This window comes from Choloepus didactylus, chromosome 12 (assembly GCF_015220235.1).
Source record: "Choloepus didactylus isolate mChoDid1 chromosome 12, mChoDid1.pri, whole genome shotgun sequence".
In the NCBI taxonomy this organism is placed as follows: domain Eukaryota; kingdom Metazoa; phylum Chordata; class Mammalia; order Pilosa; family Megalonychidae; genus Choloepus; species Choloepus didactylus.
Window position 1 is genome coordinate 83449386 of NC_051318.1, and position 21218 is coordinate 83470603.

At 34.6% G+C, this 21218-nt stretch overlaps 1 pseudogene; it reads right to left on the reverse strand.

Moving 5' to 3' along the window:
* Positions 1-6986: 6986 nt before the first annotated feature.
* LOC119506899 lies at positions 6987-10122 on the reverse strand (annotated as a pseudogene).
* Positions 10123-21218: the final 11096 nt, after the last annotated feature.

The window sequence follows — 21218 nt, forward strand, 5'->3', positions numbered from 1 at the left end:
TCAAGGACAAGGAGTTATATGAAATGAGCTTTTTTATCTTTTTCAGAAACTGCCAAACTGGTATACAAAATGACTGTGAGATTTTGCATGCCCACCAATAATATATGAGCAATATATATGCTCCACTTGCTCTATGTCTTTGCAAACATTTGATGTTGTCAGTTTTCCCTATTACTTTTTCAAAACGTTTAACCATTTTAAGAAGGGTGCAGTTTCATCTCCGTTTAATTGAATTTTCCATTTACTTTTTGTTAATATTTGAATGCTCTTTATTTATTGTGAATAAAAGTCCTTCATCAGAAATGTGATTTGCAAATATTTACCCCAAGTCTGTGGCTAGTGTTTTCATTCTCTTAATTGTTTTCACAGCTAACAGTTTTCATATTGAGAAAGACTAACTTGTCATTTTTAATCTTACGGCTAGTGCTTTTTGCATAATATATAAAAATTATTTGCTTAATACAAGATGGTGAAGATTTTCTCCTATATTTTTTCTAGAAATTCCATTTTAATTTTACTACCCTTTTGCACTTGGGTCTGTGATTCACTCTGGATTAATTTTGTATAAAATGAGGTGACCTTAAAGGTTCACCTTTGCATATGCTCATCCACTTGTTCCAGTACTATCACTGAAAAGACTGTACTTTCTCCATTGAATTGACATTGATTGTACTTCAAAAATACATACATTTAATTTTTGTGTGCCTATTTATGGACACACTGTCTCTTTTTTCATCCACAATACTCTGGAAGAGATAGTATAAAACTGATATTATTTTATACCTTTCTTGCTGTAGCTCCTTTTTCCCTTACCAAGTCTGCACCTTGAGGGATACCATCCTCAGATTCTTACCAATTAAGGTCTCTATAGAAAAGACATAAGATGAAAAACAAAATTAATAAAAAGTATTATAACATATTAATCAAATTTGGAAATTTGTAAATAAATATTTTGCATTTTCAAACCAGTCAATACAGCAAAAAATTATTTAGCCTATCTTTCTTATACTAACTACATTGAGATATCAAATATTAGATAAGGGGAAGTTTCTCTTCATAGAAATGTTTCATCTAATAAATGATGAAAGAATAACATAATGAAAATGTAACTAATTAATTAATGTATCTAGACAATAAACAATCAGCTGATATCATAAAAAGAGACAAGCAGACATGATATGCCTCTTGTGGGAAGATTGCAATGCCACTTATAAAGCAGGCTGCCAAAAGGAGGAATGTGTTTATATTATTAAATCTGGACATAGAAAGATGCTAAATTATTCCTTAGGTAAATTAGGAAACTCCACACTGTGGGAAACTCAAAAAGCCTAGTTATTTTTCACAAAATAAAATTTCAAAGAGAGAATAATTTATGGAGGAAGAATCCATACTAAAGAAGGCTTAAAAGATGCAACCACCCCTCATCCCATAAAATAAGAAAAGAAAAAGGGTAAAATGAAACTATAGTATTTAAAAGAGCACATTTGGCTAATAAAACTATAAAGCGAAGCAATGGAATAGTTACAGCAAAGCACAGATAATGGTCGCATTGCGGAGTGGTAGGTAGGGTTCTGACTGGGATGAGACACAGTGATGGACTCTGGTGCCTGGAAAATCTATTTCTAGACAACACGGGTGGTTACTTTTTTAACTTGCAAAACTTCATTAAGTTAAACATTTGTTTTATGCTTTGTCCTTTATCTGTGTTATGTTTTACAATGAAAAGCTGTCATTGACAGCGTTCAAGAAAGTAAACTGTATAGCTCATAGACTCTATGGTAGGTCTACGATGCTTAAAAACAAGCTAAACTGTGAAGGTTCTGGGTGGTTAAACCTCAGTCAAATCACAGGAACACCCAACTTGGGGCACTGCTGCCACTGCCATTATTGCTGTCATTGTCTTTGTCACAACCATACCTGCCAGGCAGCAGAGTTCAGTGTTTGTCTTGCTGCCACTGTCCATTGTTTGTCACTCTCCCCAGATGCAGAATCTTGGTAGGAGTGCCTGCTTATATTACAGTTCCTAGTGCAGAGGGACAAGTATTATCTATTTGTTTATTCTTCTTGGGTGGAAGACAGCTCCTGCCATCCTTGAGTACTAATACTGTGGAGAATCCCCAATTAAAGAAAGGGTGCAAATAAATAATAGGTCCCCAAACTCAAGTCAGGGAATAGGGCTGACAATATCTTTCTCGTTACAGACACATGAGTTTAAAAGGAAATAGAGAACTTACATTAGCACCAGTGCACTGGGTTAGAAGGAGATGGATTTGATGATACAGTAGCAAATAACTAGGGAACCTCAGTAATATGGGTGCTCATAGTCAATTTCCCTGAAGCTGAAGGGATTAGATTATATCAAGAGGAAAGCCCAGCATTACAGGGAGAGAAATCAATGCAAGTGATGGCCCTGGTACAGAACAAAGAGTGGAATGAAAAGAGTGTGTAGGATGACACTGAGGAAGTAGGTATAGCTCAGTCAAAGGCTCTTGAAGGCTGCATTACAGATTTTATAATTTATACTTTGATATAATGAAACACAATCAAAATGTTTAAATAGAAAGGTTATATGAAAACTTATACAATATTTTACCATATATTGTAATCTCATTTTATGAACAATATTCATCATTTTGAGAAATTATCATTCTATCCCTAGTTTACTCAGAGTTTATGATTCATGCATGTTGACTGTAATCAAAGGCCTTTAACTATCTATTGAGACTATCAGGATTTTTTTCTTATTTGACTGTTGATATACTTTACTATACAAATACAGTTCCTAATGTTAATCCTTGCAGTAGGGGAAATATCTACTTCATAATTATGCCTTATGCTTTTAATATGTTGCTAAGTTCTATTTGCTGGTATTTTATTTTGTATCTGGACATCTAACGTATTTATGACTGAAATTGTTCCATAGTTTTAAATATATCTGTCAGTTTCTGTTAACAAGTTTAGTCAAGCTTTATAAGATGAATTATCTCTACTTTCATCTTTTTCCCCATTTTATGAGCATGAGATTCATGTGTATTTTCAAACTGTGTAAAAATGTCACATATACATATATACAAAATAAAATAGTCTGGGTTTACTTCCAGTCTGATAAACATACGTGGTCAACCTTCTTCAACTTTCCTCCATATCTAAGTCTGTCCTTTACATTAAAGTTTTACTTGATGGTCAATAAAATGTAAACCAATTACAGCATTTCTCTTCTTCTCACAGTGCTGTCTATTTTTTTCTCTCTATTTTCTAACCCCTGATCCAAACTATCATTCCTTTCCTGCATTCAAACTCTTCCACTAATGCCTGGGATTTGGCCAGCAATCTTTTTGATATTCCCTCTTCCACACCCCTCACCAGTGTAAAATGCTTCTTTGAATATTTCTTACATTTTCATTTCTTAACTAAAATGTGTTTAACAACTAAGAATATTGTTTACAATGAAGGCATCTCAGTTTGTTATTTTATATGGCATCTGCTTCTGTGGTAGGAAATGGGGTTATGCGTCTTAATTGCTCTCCAAGCCATTTCTTTATCATTCTTATACACTTGTAACAGCTTCGTGGAGCTTCATTCCATCCACCTCCTTCATCCATTTCTTATGGTTATTGTATAATCTACTGTCTTCCGTGAAACTGTTTCTTATATGGTCACTATTTTAGCTCTTGCATAAGATTTTCCCGCCCAATTCAAACACTCAAACATTTTGAGTGACTTCACAATTTTTATGACAGCACATCCAATCTCCTAGTCGCTTAATTCCTTGATCTCCATAAATTACATTTGTTACTTTGCCTTATTAACAGGTTCTATAGTCACACATTTTAACTTATTACCACAGGAAATTGTTCTCCCTAGTAAATTAGAATCATAATTATTCAAGTAGGGTAATCACTCCAACATGCTTATTCAAGTACTATGATTACAAATTTTCCTTGGTATTTTTCCCTATTTACTTATCCTCTTCTTTCTTCCTTTTTCTTCATGTATTCTTTAGATTCTATGATACATTCATCATTTTACTGTTATTAAAATATACCAAGATCCCCCAGCATTGGTCCTTTAAGTTACACCCAATTGACAGAATCTGAGCACTAAAAATGTCTGCAGGCAAGTTCTTAAAATTGCCAGGAAACATTACCTCATTTATTGAGTTAGCTCAATCTGTCATTTTCATCAAAAAATATCTCTCCACATGTTTGACACACGAAACTCTTTTGGTCAGTTAAAAAAAAATGCAGCCGTATTGTATGAATTCTCTAATTTCTGTCAACTTATCTTAAAAACTACCTGCTTCTGGATCCACTATCTCCTACTTAAAGCATATTTAATGACTGAATCTTCCACCTATGCTCTGAATCTGATTCCTAACAGGTTTCTCAGGAACAGTATATTTTGGATTATCTAATTATCATCTTCTTACTCTCATTTTTTACACTTTTGCCTCTCAACTGAATTTTTGACATAAATATATATACCAGAACATCTTTTCCATTCAAAAATCAACCAACAAAGGAACAACAAAAGCTTTCATGAAAACTTCACAGCCTCCGGTATCCAGAAGTATTTGCTCAAACTCTTATTCTCTTCTTTAAATCCTTATCATTAATTATATGGTTATAATGTAGACTTTACCTTACCACTCTGACATTTCTGCTATTGTTAAAGTTTTCTACATGTTGCTAAATTAAATGGTTAAAATTTGGTCTTCATTTTGCTTCACTTTTCAGAAGACTCCACTGCACTCTCCTGTTTACTCCTTCCTTGACATCGCCCTGTCTTGAATTCTGTGAGGCCACGTTGACATAGAGGCCCTTTAATTAAATTACAAACACATGCATATTTTTAGGAATTAAACTGTGTTCCCAAAAAGACATGTGCAAGTCCTGATACCTGGTCTTGTGAATGGAAACACATTTGTAAATAGGATCTTTGAAAATATTATTTAGATGAGGCCAAACTGGACTACTGTGGGGGAGAAGAACCCCACCACTGAAAGTTCCTGCCCTGATTAGAACATGGAACTGCTTGTTCCCAGTTTCCAGTTTTGAGCTGTGGTCAGGCCATTCCGTTAGATGTAACATCTCCTCTGGGCTATATCGTGGAAACATTCTGAAACATCTGCACACAGCAGAGAAGGAGGCAGTGGTAGGCAAGGGTTGGAAGAGGGCTGCTAGGTATGTCAATGTCTTCCCCAGCAATGGTCATATGATGGAGGCAGAGATTGAGTTCTGCCACAAGCCAAGAAACATCACAGATTACTGTCCATGATGCCATCAAGAAGCAAAGAGGCATGGGACTGTGTCTCACCTTTAAGAGGAAGATAGCCCTGCAAACACCTTGATTTTGGACCTCTAGCCTCCAGAACCATGAGACAATAAATGTGTTTTTTATACCAACTAGTCTATGGAACTTTGTTACAACTGCCCTGGCAAACTAAAATTTAGATGAAAATAAAGACCACATTCAAATCAAGTAATGTGTTAAATACACTAAAATGGTAACCTACGAGAGGAATATAATGTGAAGAGAATATGGGAGTAATAGGAAACATACATACAAACACACACACATATACACATACATAATTCAAGTGAGGGCATCAAAAAACCCTAATGAACTGAGAGGTGTGATTATTCAGTGCACATAAAACACTGAAATGATTTCACTGTCATGTTAACCTAAACAGTTTTGTATACAAATGATGATTACTAACCCTAAAATGTTAATATATCTTCTTAGAATGACATTTTTCAGAAGATCTGAAATGAATTAAACCAAATACCGTAGTAGAAATGAAGTAACTTCAATACTTATTTAATTTCCAAAAAAAGTTCATGTAATTTTAAAGTGTTAACGTCTTTAGTATAAATGTTTATATATAGCAGAGATATAGAGCTAGATTACAGCCATTTGAAATATCAGTTAAGAGATGTTGAAAAAGCTCAAAACCTAAAAATCATTGATTTCAATATATGGAAACCAGACATTTTAAATTTATAAAATGTAGGCATTAAGGAGAAAAAACTCAGTCATTAATTGTGGATTTATCTTTTGGGATGAAATGTGAAATTGAATTTAGTTAAGTAAAACCAAATTCTTTCCAAATGAGTTATAAACTAAAATGTAAATCTTAAAGGAGCTAGGCAAATCATTTAACATCTTTTCCATTTTTAAATGTATTTTAATTATAAAATGTGACGTTCACAGTACAAATCTGGGAGAATTGGTTTTCTGATGGCAGTCGTTTGATAAACTCATTATCTGAACTCTCATATTAAAACTATTAAATCAATGTCTTGAGAAGATTTTTTTTTCAAGAGATAAATATTTGGTTTATTTTCAAAAAAAAAAAAAAGAGAGAGAGAGAAAACACATTTCTGATATCATGTAAACTAGTACCAAAGATTTATGAATAGATTATGAATAGATTTATGAATAGATTATGAAAGATTTATGAATAGACTGATATTTATGAATAGATTTTGAATAGATTGATAAATAGATTTATGAATAGATTGTGGTGGAAAGAATAGAACTTTCTACCTTGATATAGGAAAAAAAGGAGGGTGGAGACTGAGAAGTCAGGTCAATTTAATCCTCTAGGGTGATTAAAGCTAACTGGTCCCATTGAATGAAAATCTAGCCCATTGGAAGATCTCTAAACTCTTAACAATCTGCACAGCATCAGCCCCCGGACAACACAATTAGGACAAGTTGTGGTCATATCTCTTAGCCTAAGGGCACATACCTGTCAGGAAAATTCTTGCTGTGGCCACAATGAAAAATAAAGGCATTGGATAGAGAGAAGGAAAGTAGTAGGAGTGTCACCTGAAGCACAAGCAAATGGAAAAACTGAACAATGTCTGTATCATTACATCTGCTTCAAGAAAGGCACATCATCTCCCTTCCAAAGTATGTTGGTACATCACACCATTTTGAAAGGAATAGAAGAGAGGAATGGGGTTGGTTGGCTGCAGTCACATCTTGGGGAAGCTGGCCAGGTTAGCAATGCCACAGGCGTTGTTCTTATTCCGGGCCATGAGGATATATCCTTCGTTCCCCAGTTTTCTCCCCAGCTGTTTTTAATTATCCAGTGCTTGTTTCCCTTCTGTATTCCATATCCCACTGCCAAAACTGTGTGGTTCAGATTATTTGCTATTGGCAGCTTTCATCATAATACACACCTTTGCTGTAAAACTGGAAGGAGGTCAGGCTTGCATCAATGGCCACAGAGATGGGTCCCATTCAGGCCACTGCCCTTTTTAGGGCTTTCTCATTCCCCTCAGGGATCTCTCTGTACCCTCTGCATTTAGCTGCCTTGCCCATTGGGTTACACGTACAATTTTCATCCTGTCTCACATATGGGTAGGCATCTTCAGAGTCAATGTCCCAGTTCTTCTGCACATACTGGAAGGCATTGGTCATGTAACCTCCTCCACAACCATCATTCTCAGACACACAATAACCAGGTTTTGGGGACTCAAATTTAAGAGTTTGCCAGTTTTCTTGTTGAGTTGGGCTTCCAGGGCACCCACAGAGCTAAAAGCCCAACAGGAACCACACTGACCCTGGTTTTTGACAGGCATAATATATCCTTGCTTTCGATAGTCGTTGGAGTCTGGGGCTCTGCCCTCCCAGTCTGGGATATAAAGCGTATCATTACTGTAGGAATGAGAAGGGAATACTTTCAGTCTGCTCATCTTCTGAACCACTTCTTCACTGATCATGTCCCCCAAGTGGTTCATGGCCAATTCCTAGGTGTGGACCCCAAGAGAGGCCTCGGGGTTGTGGATGGAAATACACTTCAGGTTTTTTTTTCCCAAATTAGACACTGAGAGATTTCACCCACCTTGCTGTTATACTCCTGTAAGTCTTCTTCCATAGCTCCCACTGGGTATCCAGTATCTCCTCAGGGTACAAAGCAAAGCTCACCATGGGCAGCAGCAGAACCTTGAGCCCCCAAATCCTGATGATGGGGATCTTTTCTCTGGGCTGTTTTCAGCAGGGAAGTGTGGATAATGACCTTGAGAAGATTTTTAAAAGCAAATGAACAAACAAAAACTAAACAAAACTCAGTCTAACATGACCTTGGGAAACTGGGAATAGAGATATTTATTTTTTGTTAAATCCTGAGCAACAGCTTTAATTTCCACTGTGAACTGAAAATTAATAAAAAACTAATTTATTGATTTATTTTTCTATGTCATTATTATTATTGTAAGGACTTGGCATGTATTAATTCATCCATTCCTTAAAATAACTTGATGATCTTCTCTTTCTCCTTGTTATTCTTCTTAATCTTTCTCCTCCTCCTCTTCTTCTTTTCTCATTAGTATTCCTCTTCTTTTTCTTTTTCTCTCCACTTTGCATATTAATTATGGAAATATTAAGTTGCCCAAGTTTGTATAACTAGTAAGAATCTGATCTGGTGAATTCAGGGCTCTTGCTCTAGGGCATATATGCGTAGCCACCACTATCTATTGCCTATTCAGAGAATACAGAGACTAGAAAAAATTCCCAGTATATATACGTGTTTAAACTAAAAAAATAAAAAAAAAAAAAAAAAATTCTGTGTCAGTGACATGTTAGAGAGATTTAGTTTTAAAAAAAATTGTTTCCATAACAATTTTTTATTAGTTTAGAATGAAATAATTCATATTTTATATGAAGAAAATGCATCAAGGGGTTTATGAGAGTGCCAAGAGCAGAGGAAGTTTGAAAACAGAATTTGTAGATGTGTTTTTTCAGTTATCCTTACTTACTTCACAGGTGAGATTTATAATCTTTTTTTTTCTTTTTGAGTTAGCTATAAAATAATAATTATACACAAACCTACTATCACATGCATTGTATATATTGAAACTAGGATAAGAATTGGTGCAGAATCTAATATAATCTCAAGATTTTTAAAATTTGGAGTTCATACACAAAAATCTACACGAATACCTGGAATACATTGTGGGATCGGTTCCAGACCACCACAACAAGGTAACATCACAATAAAATGAATCACATGATTTTTTCTTGGTTTCCCAGGGCATATAAAAGTTATGTTTTTATACTATACTGTAGTCTAGTAAGTGTGCAACATTATATCTAAAAAACAATACACATATCTTAATTAAAAATACCTTATTCCAAAAAAAATGCTAAAAAATGCTAAAAGTCATCTCAGCCTTTAGAAATTTGAAATCTTTTTGCTGGTGGAGGGTCTTGTTTCTTTATTGATGCCAGCTGACTGACAAGGGTGGTGGTTGCTGAAGGTTGGGGTGGCTATGGCAATTTCTTAAAAAATAGCAATAATGAAGTTTGGTGCATTGATTGATGCTTTCCTTAATGAAAAATTTCTCTGTAGCATGTGATGCTGTTTGAAAATTGGAGGCAAACTTCTCAAATTCTGCCACTGCTTTATCAACTAAGTTTGTATAATATTTTAAAGACTTTTATTTTGTTTAATCAACAATGCTTATAGCAGCTTCACCAGGAGTAGATTCCATCTCCAGAAACCACTTTCTCTGTTCATCCATAAGAAGCAAATCCTCATCCATTCAAGTTTTATCATGAGTTATAACAATTCAGTCACATCTTCAGGTTCCACTTTGAATTCTAGTTCTCTTGCTATTTCCACCACATCAGCATTTACTTCCTCCACTGAAGTCTTGAACCCCTCAAAGTCATCCATGAGAGTTAGAATCAACTTATTCCAAGCTCCTGTTATTGTTGATATTTTGACCTCCTTCCATGAATCACAAATGTTTTTCATGGCACCCAAAATAATGAATCCTTTCCAGAAGATTTTCAATTCACTTTGCCAGGGTCCATCAAAGGAATCCCCATCTATGGCAGCTATAGTCTTACAAAATGTGTTTATTGAATAATAAGATTTGAAAGTTGAAATTACTCCTTGATCCATTGGCTGCAGACTGGATGTTGAGTTAGCAGGCATGAAAACTACATTAATCTCATTGCACATCTCCATCAGAGGCTACTGACACATCTCCATTGACCAGGTACGTTGTCAATAAGTGGTAACATTTTGAAAGGAATCTTTTCTTCTGAAAAGTAGGTCTCAATAGTGGGATTAAACCATGTTGTAAACAAGTGTGCTGTCATCCAAGCATTGCTGTTCTGTTTATAGAGCACAGACAGAATCAATTATAATTCTTAAGAGTCATAGGATTTTCAGAATGGTAAATGAGCATTGGCTTCAACTTAATTTCACCAGCTACTTTAACCCCTAACAAGAAAGTCAGCCTCTCCTTTGAAACTTTGAATCCTGGCACTGACTTCTGCTTTCTAGCTACAAAAGTCCTAGATGGCGTGTTATTCCAATAGAAGGCTGTTTCATCTATATTGAAAATAAGTTTAATGTAACCATCTTCATTAGTTATCTTAGCTGGATCTTCTGAATGACTTATTCCAGCTTCTACATCAGTAATTGTTGCTTCACCTTTGACTTTTATATCATGGAGATGACTAATCCTTAAACCAATCTCTGCTATCTACAAACTTTTCTTTTGGAGCTTCCTTACCTTTCCCAGCCTTTATAGAAATGAAGAGTTAGGGTCTTGCTCTGGATTAGGCTATGGCTTAAAGGAATATTGTGACTGGTTTGATCATTTATCCAGACACTAAAACTTTCTCCATAAAGCAAGAAGGCTGATTCACTTTATTGTCCACATGTTCACTGGGATAGCAGTTTTAATCTCCTTCAAGAACTTTTCCTTTGCATTCATGACTTGGCTAACTGGCACAAGAGGCCTAGCTTTTGATATGCCTTCCTCACTATGCTTAATCACTTATAGCTTTTGATTTAAAGTGAGAGAAGTTCAATTCTTCCTTTCATTTGAATACTTAGAGGATATTATAGGGTTGTTAATGGGCCTAATTTCAATATTTTTGTGTATCAGGTAATATGGGAGCCTGAGATGGAGAAAGATGGGGGAATGGCCACTTGATAGAGCTGTCAGAACACACGACATTTATCAGTTAAGTTCCCTGTCTTATATGGGCATGGTTCATGTTGCCCCCAAACAATTACGATAGTAACATCAAAGATCACTGATCACTATAACAGATCTAACAATAATGAAGTTGGAACTATTTCAAAAAATACCAAAATGTGGCACAGAAACGTAAAGTGAGCACAAGCTTTTGAGAAAACAGTGTCAATAAGTTTGCTTGATGTTGCTAAAAACGTTCAATTTGTAAGAATGCAGTATCTGTGAAGTGCAAGAAAGTGAGGTGCAATAAAACAAGGTGTGCCTCTATGAACATATTATAAATGCTTATGTGTTTTTTGGGTTGAGTGATTTCACAGTTTTCATCATGTTTTCAGTGGGAACCATGATCAGCAAAGGATGAGAACCATACAGAAAGTGTGAAATACAGAGCTCATTAGGGAAATGATCTTCAAATAGCTGCTTTAGTGATGTTCATGCAATACACCAACATACAAATAATGGCAGGCCTTGACTGCACTGCCTAAGCCAAATTGCTAGACCTGATTGAGTCTAAAAGAAAGGTGAATACAGATATTCATTGATCATATATTACAGGAATAATCAAGTCACTTACGCTGTGGCTTAGCTCAAACAGAAAATGACCAGATTTGATAAGGTCAGTTCCTATGTAGATTGATGTGGGTTACTAATAAGTCAATGGTAAAAGAATTATCGAACAAGTTAATGAGTAATCAATGATGTTAGTCATGATATAGGAGCTAAGCCAGCTCTCAGTGAGATGGGAAATATTCCAGATTCAACAGTGTCAACATTTTACAGTTGACAGTTTTAACTTGATCAAAATTTAAATAACTTTCAGGAATATCTGCCATTAGTTATTTAATTTCCTCAAAGTATTTGACATTAAAAATTATGCTGGCTAATTACTATGTATTTAATGTAAGTCAGACATGATTATATGTACATTATGTGTAATATGCCATTTAATTTAATGCTATACAGTATAGGAACTATCACATTTCTCAAATTAAAAGAGGAAAGGGTCATGTTTAGAATTTATTTTTCTGTGCATATCCATTCCATCTATATTAAGCCAATTGTTGTTTTATCAGGAAAGCCATAAGAGGCTGATTTTATTTTGATACCTAATTTTATCAATCTGGCCTATTACAAAACATTTTGTAAGTATACATGGTGGATTCAGAGGAAAAATAATTGATCTGATATCCATATCTTTATTTTGTAGTATGTAGCTCGTAGTATTTAAGTACGTATACATATGCCAATATAACCACTGTTAGTGAATATGGTAAAAATAAGTCATATTTGATTCTAAAAGTAATCATCTATTTTATATTTCAGGTTTAAAATGTTACACTAATGGTCATTGTCTCAATTTTTAAAATTTCAGATCATAGCCATTCTTGTAAAAATGGAGTTGTGAGATAGCTTGGCCACATATTCCCTAATCAACCTAAGCATTTGGCCAAATGGAGCAATTCTATTCCAAGAAAACTTTTGAAATCTCTGTATAATACACAGTGAACAACTGGGAATTTCACCACAGCGTAAATCAGGGGGTTTGGCAATTGAAGGAGGAAGTGCAGGGCAGTGTCATGTTTGCCTATATAACCCAGCAAAAATGGAAAGGTTTCTTACCCGGAACACAAATTATTGGACATTTTCAAACACTAATTCTAACTCTAAATAATCATGTCAGTCTATTAATTGCAAGCAGTTGTAAATTTGTTTTACTTTATTTTTTTACTTGATTTTTATGCAGGAAAGAACTTTACAAAAAAATCATGTGCCACATTCTAAGAGTCAAGAAACTTTGCTCTGTTAATTGCTTTCAACCCATAAAAACCCTGGTTTTCAGCTGAGAACAGAAGAGATAAAGGGCATTTTAGTGTTTTCCTTTTTCTTTTTTTTTTTAGAATCATATTTACCAAATTTAATTAACAGCAATTTATTCAACAACAACAACAACAAAAAAAAAAAACCAAGATTTTTCCCAGTAGTAAATTGTATTTTACTGGTCTGGGTTTATTTGAGATGGGTGGATGTTTCTTTAAAGTTCATTCTCCTTCGCTAAATTCAAGGGAATTTCCTTTAAATACTTACTTTATGAGACTTCTTTTAAAAATTGTTGTAATTTCTACTAGTATATTTGAGATCTAAAATTGTTATGTAGTAAGGTATCTCCAGAAATGCATTTATGCCTTCTGATAAAAGATTTTGGATGCTGTCAGGGGTGTTCTGGACCTGAGAAAGTTTTATTATCTAAATGGGAAGGTATTAAATTTACTTCTAAATTATCCCTTTTATCATTCAATAACATTTATGACCAGATAATAACCATGATTAATATGGGACCACATGTGATTTATGAAAAATTGCAGGTTAAATTTTGGCCTACAATATATGGAATTTTCCTTGAAATTTGTACTAAAAAACACATATTCAAACATTACTATTCTATTCTGAGTACATAGTACTGCCCTAAAAGCAAACATAATTAATCAGGAAAAAAATTTAAACTTTTACTTTAATAATAAATACATAACATTTAGTAATCATTTTGGTGTTCAGCCAGCTATCTTTTCATTAAAAAATACACAGAAGAGGAAGGGCAGGAAAAAATGATTCAATTATCAATGCAATTATTCTCACAATTTTTAATGATTTCAGTCAAGAAATGTAGTAATTCTATTGTGAAATTTCACTTTCTGGAGACACATTAATTTATAATTGCCTATGATACTGATTTCAGAACCCAATTTCTGCAGTCTGCATGTGAATTTATTCAGCTGTAAAATAACATTATATAGCACAACATAATCTGGACATAATACATTCTGTTTTTTAAAAATAGTTATATTTAATAAATATTTCAGAGTAAAATCCATATATATATATACACACACATACAGAAATATATACATATATATAAACAAATGATATATATATATGCACACATGTATTTTTTTCTATTTGGACCCAATCTGAGACAGAAACTTTTTAAGAATAATATTATGAGAATTAATGTAATATGGTGTCCACATGCTTAAAATCATTTTATAATACCCTCATAAACATAAGCTCAACTAAAATACACAAAATATTCCAAAATTCACCTTTTCTGTTAATGGCCCCAAAGCACTTACCTGTGTGCTATAGCTTCCTTTCACAAATGGAAGTATAAGGGAGATGATTAAAATATATATTTCTCCTAGACATCAGTAAAATGTAGAACTAGAAGAATAAGTACTTCAATCTTCAACACAAATAATGAAGATTACTTAGTTTCAAGCTTTAATGAATTTTAAGAATAGCACTGAAGTGTTCACTTATTCATTTATTCTATGTCACTGCTCATATAAGGATCATGGTGATTTCTCCTTACAATTGTCATAAAAACAATGAGGTATTTTGAGAATGGAAGATCACAATTTCCTGTTGAATTTTGGGATGAATACTGATCAAGTCAAATATGTTCATTTCACCCTGTTTTTCCTACTTATTCCAGTTGAAATAAATATATGGGGAGTGAAAACTTCATTTAATATAGTGAATCTTTTGTTTTCTATTAGATAAATAATCATATGCTCTGTAGACTGTATTTATATTGCACCAAAACTTTCTCCCACTTTAATCACATATCTTTTGCTATAACACTATTCATTTGCAGTCTCAATTGTCTTCCACAATGTACACTGAATCTCCTGCCAAAATGCCTCAGCTTTCTCTATCATATCTGTGTGTATGTGTGTGTGAGACAAAAAATAAGAATTCAAGAGAACATCCAGGAAAAATGACAGAACAGGGAGCTCCAAGACTCAGCCCATCCTCCAAGGCAGCTAGTAAAAGCCAGGAACTGTCTGAAACAACTGTTCTGGAACTCCAGAGTTAGAAGAACACTGTAGATCATCCAGGGAAGAGTGGAAGGAAGACTAATAAACTGCAGTAAAGAACTGTGAGTAGCTTGCCCCATGGGGGTATCTGGTGCCTATCCCCCACTCTCATGGCAGGCCATCTTAGGATCCAAAACCTGGCTGGCTGCTGCTGTCAAAAAAAAGGTACATAGAAGACCTTTTCATCAAGAATGGGAGAGGGGAGACATGGCCAAGAACTGATCATGACTTTTGAATTGCGAACCCAGATCACTATTGCTTCAACTCAGATCACTGTTTTTTCAACCTGCACTGGACAAAAGCACTTGGCAGCTCTAAATGACTACATTTAAAAGGAAGAAAGAGCTAAAATTAAAGAAGAAACTGCACACCTGGAGGAACTAAAAAATGAACAGCAAACTAATCCTAAAGCAAACAGAATGAAAGAAATAACAAAGATTAGAGCAGAAATAAATGTAATTGAGTAAAAAAAACTGTATTAAAAAAACTAAAAGTTGGTTCTATTAGAGGATGAATAAAGTTGGCAAACCCTTTGTTAGACTGACAAAGAAAGAAAGAGAGAATACACCAATAAATAAAATTGGAAATAAGAGAGGGGACATTACTACTGACCCCACAGAATTTAAAATGATCATAAGAGGATAAAATGAACACTGTATGCTACCAAATTTGTCAACTTAGATGAAATAGATGAATTCCTAGAGACACATGAACAACCTACACTGACTCTAGAAGAAAAAGAAAGATCAGCACCCAAAAATCAGTTGTTTCTCTATACACAAGCAATGATTAATCAGAAGAAGAAATCAAGGAAAAAATCCACTCACAAAAGCAACAAACAAACTAAAATATTTAGGAGGAAATTTAAGCAAGCATGCAAAGGTATTGAACACAGAAAACTACAGAACATTGCTAAAACACATCAAAGAAGACCTAAATAAGTGGAAGAACATTTTATGTTCATGGATAGGAAGACTAAATATCATTAAGATGTCAATTCTACCCAAATTGATTTACAGATTCAACAAAATCCCAATCAAAATCCCAATCATAGCCTACTATGATAAATGGATAAGCCAGTTATCTAGGTTATTTGGAAGGGAAAGGGGCCCTGCATAGACAAACACACCTTGAAAAAGAAGAACAAATTTGGGGAACTTAACCTTCCTGATTTTAAAGCATACTAACTACAAAACTACAGTATTTAAAACAGCATGTCCTGGCATTAGGGTAGATATATTGAACAATGGAATTGAATTGAGAGTTCAGAAATAGACCCTCACATTCATGGCCAGTTGATATTTGACAAGGCTGCCAAGTGCACTCAATTAGGAAAGAATAATTTCTTCAACAAGTGGTGCTGGGAGAACTGGGTACCCACACAAAAAAGAATGAAAGAGAACTCCTATCTCACACCATATACAAAAATTATCACAAAATGAATCAAAGACCTTAATATAAGAAATAGGACTATAAAACTTCTATAAGAAAATGTTGAGAAGCAGCTTCAAGACCTTTTGGTAGGCAGTGGTTTCTTAGACTTTACACCCAAAGCACAAGCATTGAAAAAAAAAAATAGATAAATGAGACCTCCTCAAAGTTAAAACTTTTGTGCATCAAAGGATTTTGTCAAGAAAATGATAAAACAACCTACTCGTTCTGGTTTGCTAATGCTGCCCATTATGCAAAATACCAGAAAAGGATTGGCTTTTATAAAGGGGGTTTATTTGGTTACAAAGTTACAGTCTTAAGGCCATAAAGTGTCCAAGATAAGTCATCAACAATTGGGTACCTTCAGTGGAGGATGGCCAATGGTGTCTGGTAAACCTCTGTTAGCTGGGAAGGCATGTGGCTGGCTACTGCTCCAGAGTTCTGGTTTCAAAATGGCTTTCTCCCAGGACGTTCTCTCTAGGCTGCAGCTTCTCTCCAGAATGTCACACTCAGTTACTCTTGGGGCATTTGTCCTCTCTTAGCTTCTCCGGAGCAAAAGTCTGCTTTCAAAGGCCATCTCCAAAATGTCTCTGTAAACTGCAGTTCCTCTCTCAGCTCCTGTGCATTCTTCAAAGTGTCCCTCTTAGCTGTAGCAAGCTTGCTCCTTCTGTATGAGCTTAAATAGTGCTCTAGTAAACTAATCAAGGCCTATGCTAAATGGGTGGGGCCACAGCTCCATGGAAATTATCCAATCAGAGTTATCACCTACAGCCGGGTGGGTCGCATCTTCACGAAAACAATCAAAGAATTACAGTCTATTCAACACTGATGTGTCTGCCCACACAGGATTGAATCAAAGATAATGGTGTATTGGGGAACATAATACATTCAAACTGGCATACTACTCAATGGGAGAAAATATTTATGAACCAGCTATCTGATAGGGGTTATATATATATATATATATATATATATATATATATATATAAAGAAATCCTACAACTCAACAGTAAAAAGACAAACAACCTAATTAAAAAATGGGCAAAATACTTGAGAAGATATTTCTCCAAAGAGGAAATACAAATAGCTAAAAGCACATGAAAAGTTGGTCAACATCACTAGCTAGTAGAGAAATGCAAAGTAAAACCAAGTGAGATATGATTTCACATCTACTAGAATGGCCAGTATTTTAAAAATAGAAAACTACAAGTGTTGGAGAGGATATGGAGAAATAGGAACACTCATTCACTACTGGTGGAAATGTAAAATGTTGCAGTGACTATAGAAGAGAGTTTGGAAGATCCTCAGGAAGCTAAGTATAGACTTACCATATGATCTGGCACAGAACTTAAAGCAAGGACTTGAACAGATATTTGCACACTAATGTTCATAGCAGCATTATTCTCATTTCCAAAAGATGTTTATCAACTGATGAATAGGCAAACAAAATGTGGAATATACATGCAATGGAATATTATTCAGCTGTAAAAAGGAATGATGTCTCGATACATGCAACAACGTGGATGAACCTTGAGGACATATATATTGAGTGAAATAAAGCAGACATAAAAGGACAAATATTGTATGAGTTCACTGTTATGAACTAATTATAATTGGCAAACTCATGGAGTTAGAGCCTAGAATATAGATTACCAAGAGATGGATATTAAGGAATGGGGAGTTCATGCTTAACTTGTATAGATGTTCTGTATAGGCTGATGGTTAAGGTCTGGAAGTGGATGGTAACACATTATTGTGAGTAATCAACAGCACTGAACTGTATAGGTGAATATAGCTAAAAGGGGAAACTTTAGGATGTATATATTACTAGAATAAAAATCAAAGGATAAAGCATAGGACTGTATAACACAGTTAACCCTATTGTAGATGAAGGACTAAAGTTAATAGTACAAGTATAAGAATGCTCTTTCATGAAGTATAACAAATGTATGGCATTCATACAAAGTATTAATAATAGGGAGGTATATGGGGAAAAATAAACCTAATGTGAGCTATGGACTATGGCTAATAACACTTTGTTAATAATCTTTATCAATTGCAACAAGTGTAACTACTATTAAAAAATAGTACCATTATTTTAAGAAGTGCTATCAACAATTGAAACAAATTTTCCACACCAATGCAAGGTTTTGTGTTGTTTCTTGGGTGGGGTTTGGAAATCCTGTAATTTATGCATGATTGTTCGGTAAACTCACACTTCCCTAATAAAATAAAATTAAAAAATCAGAATTCCTATGGTAGGCACATTGTTTAATTAGTCTGGAGATTTCAAAAAATCCTCAGTACTCTGGATTTAAGAACAATTGAAACATCCATTATTTCAAAAGAAAATTGTCCTTACTTGGACACATTCTTTCAACAATAGCTACATATACATGGCTGAAATTAGGATTAATAGGCAATATATTTGGATGGAAAGAGGCAAAACAAAATACTATTTTACTTCATCTGTAGATGAATTTTTTAATAAATTTTAAGAAAAAAAAATGGACCATATTTTGGTATATTACACAAATTAATGTTTCCAGTTCTCATTGTTAACAGGAGGAAACAGCAATTCCTGTGTAGTAACACAAGCTAAAATGCCACAAAAAATTGCATTTCACAAGATATAAAAATAATGCATATAATCAATAGAAATTTTAGTTAAGTATTTTCAACACACTTTGTGACCCACACAGCTATTTTAAAATTAGAAAGAACAATAAATATAATTGAGTTTGCATAATTAAAAATAAAATGACATTGCTTTAACAGAGCAGTAATCTTAGGAAGGGATATCATGAAAGTGTCAATTCATCTAGTAAAGAACATTAGAACTACTCTCAATTTTGTGGGTATTCTGAGATGGGTAAGAGTTTTCTGAAGCAAATTGATAAGAAAATACAATTCTGAGGTTATTTTTTTTCCCAGGAATTTTCTGTCAATCATACTCTATATCAAATATTATTTTAATAATCTTACATTACTAAGGGTGCAAGTCAGTATATGTTCATAGCTTACCCAGAGGTAGGAAATGCATATTGAATTTACCTTAAACATTACAGCATATTTATAAATATTACACTATCTCCTGTTTAGTTGTAGTAAAGTCTTTATTGTAAGCATGACTGTTTTATGATATAAATAATGCAATGTAGCCACTTTTCTTTTTCATATCAACCCTGTGAAATCAGCTCATTACATGAACTTAGTAAATGTCAAGTTCCTGCATGATGAGCATCACCAGCTAACACCAACAACTGTACCGTACCACTGTGTTAGTGTGTTACATGGTCTACAGACTCCATGTCTTCACAGGCTAATACAGACAGAGGAAAATTGTTTAAAAAAAGAAGTTGCTGAATTTTAGTTTAAAAATACATGTTAATTTATACTCTGTTATGCATAAAAGAAATAGCTGCATTTTATTAAGTTAGGAATGGGAATTCAAGTAAATACCTTAAACCAAGGCAGCATACAAAAGTTAAGAACATAAACTCTGGAGCCTCAAAACAAAAAATCCTGCCTCTTCAATTTACTAGCTATGTGTCTTTGGGAAAGTTACTTAACCTTTCCATGTTTCAGTTCCTTTACCTGTGTAATGAAGATAGAAACTGCAACTAGCTCATATGCCTGCTATGAAAATTGATTCAGGTACTATTAGTAAAGCATGTGGAGCCTACCACATAATAGAAGTCCATAGATTTTTGTTAAATAAATAAAGAAGGTCAAATTAAATTTCTAGAAAAATTAATAAGGTCAAATTAAATTTTTAGGTAGGACAGAAATCATGCTTAATAAATCAGTAATCAAAAGTCATGATTCAGCTTTGAATAGGAAGTGAGATGCGGTACGTTAGTATAGGCTGGAGTGAAATAGTGACACATCCCAGAGCAATTTGGGCAGATAATAAAAAATATATTTACAGCCTCCCCCCCCCCAGCCCCCAGGATCTGGGGGAAGGTGCGAAAATGTTGGACTTCGTCACTTGGACTGGTGTTGCTGTTGTCACAAACATTGGGACTGGCAGTTTGATGTGCTGAGCCCTTGATCATGGGACTTGCCCTTATGAAGCTCGTTACTGCAAAGGAGAGGCTAAACTCGCATATAATTGTGCCTAAGAGTCTCCCCCTGAGTACCTCTTTGTTGCTCAGATGTGGCCCTCTCTCTCTCTAACTGAGCCATCTCAACAGGTGAACTCGCTGCCCTCCCCTCTACGTGGGACCCGACTCCCAGGGGTGTAAATCTCCCTGGCAATGCAGAATACGACTCCCGGGGATGAATGTGGACCTGGCATCGTGGGACTGAGAGTATCTTCTTGACCAAAAGGGGGATGCAAAATGAGACGAAATAGTTTCAGGGGCTGAGAGATTTCAAATGGAGTCGAGAGGTCACTCTGGTGGAATTCTTATGCACTATATAGATAACACCTCTTAGGCTTTAATGTATTAGAATAGCTAGAAGTAAATACCTGAAACTACCAAACTCCAACCCAGGAGTCTGGACTCCTGAAGATAATTATATAATAATGTAGATTACAAGGGGTGACAGTGTGATTGGGAAGACCTTGTGGATCACACCCCCTTTATCTAGTGTATGGATGAGTAGAAAAATGGGGATAAAAACTAAAGAACAAATGGGGTGAGATGGGGGGATGGTTTGGGTGTTCTTTTTTCACTTTTATTTTTTATTCTTGTTCTGGATCTTTCTGATGTAAGGAAAATGTTCATAGACAGATTGTGGTGATGAACGCATAACTATGTGATCATACTTTGGACAGCTGATTGTATACCATGGATGATTGTATGGTGTGTGAATGTATTTCAATAAAACTGAATTAAAAAAAAAAAAGGGAAAAAAAAAGTCATGATTCAAGAAGTGACTTCAACAACAACAA